Genomic DNA, 7,370 nt, shown 5'->3' on the forward strand with positions numbered 1-7,370 from the left:
CAACTTTCACAGCATAGTGCAGATCTATCAGATAACGCCTACGAGTTATGCAATCAGAGCAAACTGTGCCGCTTTGGCTTCACTAATCTATCACCTTACGCCTGGCATCCACACACCAATGTGTGAACCCTCTGCCAACCATATCCCACCAACACTCCGACATCCGTATGAATTTGTGCAGATGCAGAGGTATATTCGGTCTGATGGGGATGCAAACGATTGCAATCATCACTTCCTTCCCTTTCCCCACCTTGATCTGCAACCTGATGTGGCAAGCGCCATTTTCACTTATTAATAGAAGATCACCAACGCTCACACACTGAAGATGTCTGCTAGTCCCGGCAGAGATCTCATTGGTTCCTTGTGTGAGTGTAGCTGGTCTGGCGATACTGGAGTAGCATCCACGGGCGGTTATCCATGCTCAAGCTCAAGCTCAAGTTTAAACTGAAAACAGAGATTTTTCCCAACGATATCTGAAAACTGCAGTTTCAGGTTAATGAAGGTTAAATACGAAGCTAAACTTCAGCGATAAAGCTTCTAAGCATCTGTTACTATTTTTCAACCGATATTATGAGAACAACCCAACCAAGTAGTATTCCCTCGCCTATAGAGTTCATCTCGCCTATAGAAAATATAATTTATCACTGTCAAACCTTGCTTTCAGCAGACTGCGTGCGAGTGTGAGGACCTTGTTCATTTCTTTCGTGTGTGAAGGCAAATGTAGACGGCAAAATGTCCTTAGCTGCTGTTGAAAAAATGCTGCTCTGTGCGCAGTCATCGTTAGCTCATTCGAAAAGATATTTTCACATGAATTCATTAATGAATCACCAATACCATCCCAAGGAACATGGGAGTTCTACCAGAAGTTCAACGCATCTTGCAACGGCTTCGTGCCGCGAGCCGAAATCTGACGGACAGACGTGAGATGATTCAAGGCTGGAATCAGCACCTCGAAGAACACCTGAAAAGCGTGAAGAGTGTAGACACGAGCGACCAAGGCAACGGAGGATACGACTACGTCAGTGCAACATAGGATGGAAACGATCCAACTTCCACGATGAGGGGAATGCCATTCACCAGCTCGAAACCAACAAATCAACTGATAAGAATGGGATCGTAGCTGATCTCATTTAGATGGGCCCAGAAAAGTTGGCCACCTGTCTGCACCGATTGATAGTCAGGATCTGCGAAACCGAACAGCTACAAAAGGAGTGTTGTAGCTTACAACTTGTAGGGGGTTTCAGAAGTATAAAGGGGCATCAAAGAGTTCTAGGTGGTTCATTCATGGGGGTTTCCCGGAGCGGAAGGCTTGATGCATGGAGTATCAAGGAGTTTCAGGGACCACCAGGAACGTTACAAGGTCTACCATGGGGTGTTCCATGGTATTCCAGGTGAGCTCAGGGGGTATCAATGGCGATCCAGTGTGTTTGATGGGGCTGCAGAGGCATTCCAAGGATTTTGCGAGGTCGTACCAAAGTGTTTTACGAAGGCTCAGGAGATATCCGGGGCTTTCTATCTATGACTATCGGGGACTTTATGGAGAATCGAATAGTCTTTAGAGGTTTCTAATATGTTTGACGGAGTATCATAGCCTTCAGGGGTGTTTGGGGGGTTTCACGAGGTTTTACAGAAGCTCCAAGAGTGTTCCATGGGTGTTCCAGGAGTTTTCAAGGACGTTGCATGCGGTTTCAGGGGCATTTCAATGTGCAAAGGGTTTCTAGAGTATTCCAAGGGTGCAGGGGGTTTCCGGCACGTTCCAGGGGGTTTCCTCCTTTGAAACTCCCTGATGAGCTCCCTAAGACTGTCTAAAACGTCTTGCAACGTCTTCATATTTCCTTAAAAGCTTCCTTAAACTTCCTGAAACCTCCTTAAACCACTTTCTAACCCCCCTCACTCAGCTCACATGAGAGTCACTAAAACCATTTGACACCACCTGTAGCCTGTGCACCACCACCTTTCACCTTCTCAAACTCTATAATACTCCCTTTAAGGACAGACTTGTTAGAATCCCAAAATGGCCGCCACAATGGCCGACTTTGGCACCTACTCACGATTTTGAGTGCACAAATCCCTTCGTAAACAAAACCAGCGCACCTGATCGTCTTATTTTAAGCTTATTACAAGTGAGCAAGAACAGAATAATAAAATGCATTATTGTTTGAAGCTTGCTTCTTGAGATTTGTGCGTTTGAAGTTTTGATGCATTGTTGAAGCGGGGTTTCAAGACGTTTGTCCTTAACACAAATTGAAACTTTCTTGAAGGCCCACTGACACCACCGATACCTTTCAGATGTTCCCTGTAACTTACAAAAACTCCTCAGAAGTCCATGAAAGTCTTAAAACGCCTCGAAATTCCTCTGAAACATTCCTGAAACCTCAGAAACCCATTCCTTACCTTACCTTCCCGGTCAGATTAAGGCATGAGTGCCCTCTGCTGTACGTAGGAGTCGTCTCCATGCGACTCGGTCCATGACTGTGCGTCTCTATTTCCGCACTCTGCGAAGGGTCCATCATTCACTAGGGTGGGGCTAATTTCAAAAAATCTCTCCGACATATAATATCCCAAGTGGAAAGTGATCTACTAGTCGAAATAAATGAGCTGTGCAAAAATGAGCGATTTCGGTTGATATTTAGGGGTGGCGCAAAGGGTTCAAGTGAAGTTTTTGCTAGAACAAACTTTCGAAAACATTCCAAATTTAATTTTCAAACTTAATTCTTCTAAACTAAATCTGTGATTCTAGAACCCAATTGGGCCGTTTTTCAGTATTTTTTGAGTTGGACACCAAAATATGACATTTTTTTCAAATATCTCTGACACCAGTGGAGATTTCGCAATTTTGAGCATAAATTTGGCCCAATTGGGTTCTAGAATCACCGATTTGGTCTAGAAAAATTAAGTTTGAAAATTAAATTTGAAATGTTTTTTGAAAGTTTGTTCTAGCAAAAATTTTACTTGAACCCTTTGCGCCACCCCTAAATATCAACGGAAATCGTTCATTGTTGTACAGCTCACTTATTTCGACTAGTAAATCACTTTCCATTTGGGAAATCATATTTCGGTGAGATTTTTTGAAAGGAGATCCACCCTAATCATTCACCCTCCACTTGATCGACCCATCTAGCTTGCTGGGCACCACGTCTTCTTGTACCGGACGGATGACTCTCGAGAACCATTCTAGTCGGGATGCTATCCGACATCCTGATGACGTGACCCGCTTATCCTGGCCACCCGATTTTCGCGTTGTGGAGTGCTTGGTTCTCTCAGCAGCTGATGCAGTTCATGTTTCAATCGCCTTCTTCAAGTTCCGTCTTCCATCTGCACTCCACCGTTGTTGGTTTGCAACACCTTCCGTTCGAAAATTTTATATATGTCCATAGAGTCCATGCTTCGTACCCATAGGGGACTACCGGTTTAGTCAGTGTTTTATAGTTAGTTACCTTCGTGTAATGGCAAACTTTGTTCGATCGTAGAGTTCTGCGGAGTCGGTGAATTTCAATGCTGGTATCGTTGTCGGTGGTTACCAGTGAGCCCAAGTACACGAGCTCTTCAACTGCTTCGATTTCATCACCGTCGATAGAAATTCGGGGTGGCGGGCGCGCTGATTCCTCCCTGGAGCCCTTTGCCATCTTTGTCTTCGACATATTAATGACTAATCCGATTCGCCTGGCATCGTTCTTCAGTCGGATGTACGTTTCCGCCATCGTCTCAAATTTGCGAGCAATAATATCAATATCATCAGCGAAATCAAGCAGCTGAACGAACTTCGTGAAATTCCATCCACTCGTGTTTTAACGCCGCTCTCGATCCTTATTACCCCCTTCAAAACAATGTTAAACAGTAAGCACGAAAGACCATCACCTTGCCGTAACCCTCTGTGAGATTCGAAGGGACTCGATATTGTCCCTGATACTTGAACTACGTATATCACTCGATCCATTGTCGCCTTGATCAATCGTATCAATATATTCGGAAATCCGTATTCGTGCATAATCTGCCATAGTTTTTCTCGATTGTATCATACGCTGATTCAAAATCCATGAACAAGTGATGTGTGGGCACGTTGTATTCGCGGCATTTCTTCAACACCTGGTGGATGCCAAACATCTAGTCCGTTGTAGCACGTTCACCCATGAATCCAGCCTGATATTGCGAACTCTCTTGCAATTGGTGATAGACGGCGGCATAGAATTTGAGAGTGTTACTTGTAGGCAGCGCTCAGTAGTGCGATCGCGCGATAGTTCCCGCAATCCAAGTTGTCGCCCTTTTAATAGATGGGACACACGATACTTTCCTTCCATTCCTCCGGTAATACTTCCTCCTCTAAAATCTAGGTAATGACCCAGTGCAGTGTTCTCACCAGTGCATCTCCACCGTGTTGTGGTAACTCGCTTGGTAGTTGATCTGTTCCAGCGGCTTGTTTTATCAACCGGTCAACCTCCTCCTAAATCTCTTGATGATCAGAGGCCGGAAGTCTTTCGTCCTGTGCACATACTCCTAGATCTGTTACCACGCCACCTTCGGTACTTGCAACGCGCCATTGAGGTGCTCATCGTAATGCTGCCGCCACATCTCGACCACCTCACGCTCGCTCGTGAGAATATTCCCGTGATTACCTCGGCACATGTCGGCTTGTGGCACAAAGCCTCTGCGCGAGCGGTTCAGCTTCTCGTAGAACTTCCGTGTGTTCTTAGCGCGGTACAGCTCTTCCATTGCTTCGCGATCTCATTATTTCTGCTGACGCTTTTTCATCCGGAAGACAGAGTTCTGCCTGACTATAACGTGTCCTATTCGCCCTCGTACGATGATGCTACACTCTCGTCCATGCTGCATTCTTCTTATTTTTCAACTGTTCACCGCCTCCGTAGGGGTTGTGGGGGTAAAGTGGACAACCTAAGCATTTTGGTCGTTTCCAGTGAAAATGCGGCAAAATCCATCTGCATTTCCGAGTAACATGGAAGGTAATGATATACTCTAGAAATCTTGTAAGGGATTACATTTAAAAAACATTGTTTGCTTTGATTATTTTCTTCACCAAAACATGCATCAAAATAGCGTGAAATTAATCGGTGGGGGTAAAATGGACAATCGATGGGGTAAAATGAACAAGTCGTTGAAAGTTATATAACAGCATATTATTTCTATGTTTTTAAATACAAACTATCAAATTTCATACGAAACCTTTATTTTGTTGTTTTCAATCTTTTAATACAAACTTTGAAACACACTTAAATAATTATTGTAAAAATAGTGTAAAAAAACAAGCACTGTTTTGGATGAAAATTATATTTTGTTGATATAAAATATGTTTTTATAACTTTTTACTTCAACAATCTCACGATATGTATGTCGGCTGGTGATTCAGGAGTTTGCAAAAAAAAAAAATGAAATTTTGGTGAAATTTGAACCGATTGTCCATTTTACCCCCACTGTCTGATTATTTTAAAATTATTCCCAAAACTTCTTTTTTTTACAAAACTATATTTTTTTCGATCAAATGTAGTCTTATACGTGGTCTTTATTGGTTTAGGGTGTAAAACTTGTAATAATTTGAAAATAACTTACGAGAAAATCTTAGCAATGATAAGCAAATTTTACATCGTTTTCTTTTTTTCACGTGATTTTTAAAGTTTTTGTCATTTTGAAGAAGTATATTTGATTTTAATGTTCAAGATCAGTAAAAGTGTAATGATTCATGCTTAGGCATAAGCTTCAATCGTTAAAACATGTTGAAAAACAATAAAAGCCATTAAATTGCACCCTGTCCATTTTACCCCACCTGTCCACTTTACCCCCACCACCCCTACCAGTCGTTTCTGTGATTCGGAGTAGCGAAGCCTAGTGCTACAGCCGAGGTACTACCTATGGTGGATCGGATGATCCTCCAGCCATCTTCAAGTGTAGCTGCGCCAAGCTGCTTTTCTGTTGGTAGGGCCACTGCAAGCTGCTGCGTGTAGTCTTGAGCCACTTCTACGTTACGCAGTTGCTTGATGTTGAGCCGCTGCGTTAGACTTCGACGCGTGGTAATATTGTATGCTGCTTTCATAACAAAACGTGCTGCCAACTTCCAGTCGGTATTTCTGAATCGTCACGACGAATAGTAGAAAAATTAGCAACATGTGTATTTAAAAATAATGGATAAATATAAGTATGGAATAAAATAAATTAATTTTTTGGCTGCAGCGCCATTAGCGATCTAATTTCTCATACATTTACTCAACGAAACGATCACCACCTCTGCCGCTGTTTGTGTTAGTGAGATGGGAGAAACGTCAGACTTCCGCTTACGGATTGGCTGGCGACGACTCTGTCGACGGTGTCACCCACGACGGATATTACAAGTTTTATTTTTGTGTTAAATGTTGTATTTTAACTTGTAAATATTCTCCTAGTATTAATGCACATTTATAGGGCTCTGGCCCGCAACCCTATTTCGGTTGCCAACATTCAGGCCATTCCGGGCCGCGATTAAGTACTGGAGATGTAAACCTTTCCCTGGCACAGACTTCAAGTTATAGAACTTTAGTGATGAAGCCCGAATCGAGATGCCCCCTTAGGAAATTCCTAGACAAAACTAAAACTATGAAAGCAACTAATGCTGCGAACAAAAGGCAACCTGCCAGAGAAAATACGATTACAGGATTGACTGATGGACCAACAACATTTATGAACCCACGTCATCCTGTCTTCGGAAATCGTTATCCACTAGGGTAACAGGGCAAAATATATGTTCTGTGTTGTGCATGTCCAAATGTGTTGTCCTAATTTATTACGCATTTGTGAGGTTCCACTACACATGATATATTTTAATATGTATTTGTAGTGATCCCAATTTATTCGTAATACGGATTCCAATTATCGCGTTCGATAAGGGGGAGAATCGACAATACTCTCGAAAGTTTTGAGTGCATGCATACAGCGACTAAGTAGTGATCCGAATCTATACTCGCACTGCAGTATGTGTGGACATTGATTATTTTCCAGAAGAATTTACCGTCAACTAGAATGTTATCGATTTGATTTTCTGTTTGATGGTCGGGTGATCTCCAGGTGGCTTTGAGGATATCTTTGCGGGGGACTATCATACCACGCAGGCTGCAAGGTTTACGCATCGCTGGCTGTTATCATTCGATACGGCGTGCAGGCTGTTTTGCCCGATTACCGGTCTGTTGTCACATCTTGCTCAACACTATGAATCCTGTTCCCAGTTCATTGATGGTGTCACAGCTTTGGTAGAAGGTAGTCGTTCGGCGCCCGCTTTTTCACACTTTCTGTCCAGTCCAACAAAGTTCCTGAAACGCCACGATGTCGAAGTTGCGGGGATGTAATTCGTCGTAGATTATCCTGTCAAATCCTGTGAAACCAAGTGACTA

The sequence above is a fragment of the Aedes albopictus genome, chromosome 2 (assembly GCF_035046485.1).
Source record: "Aedes albopictus strain Foshan chromosome 2, AalbF5, whole genome shotgun sequence".
Lineage (NCBI taxonomy): Eukaryota > Metazoa > Arthropoda > Insecta > Diptera > Culicidae > Aedes > Aedes albopictus.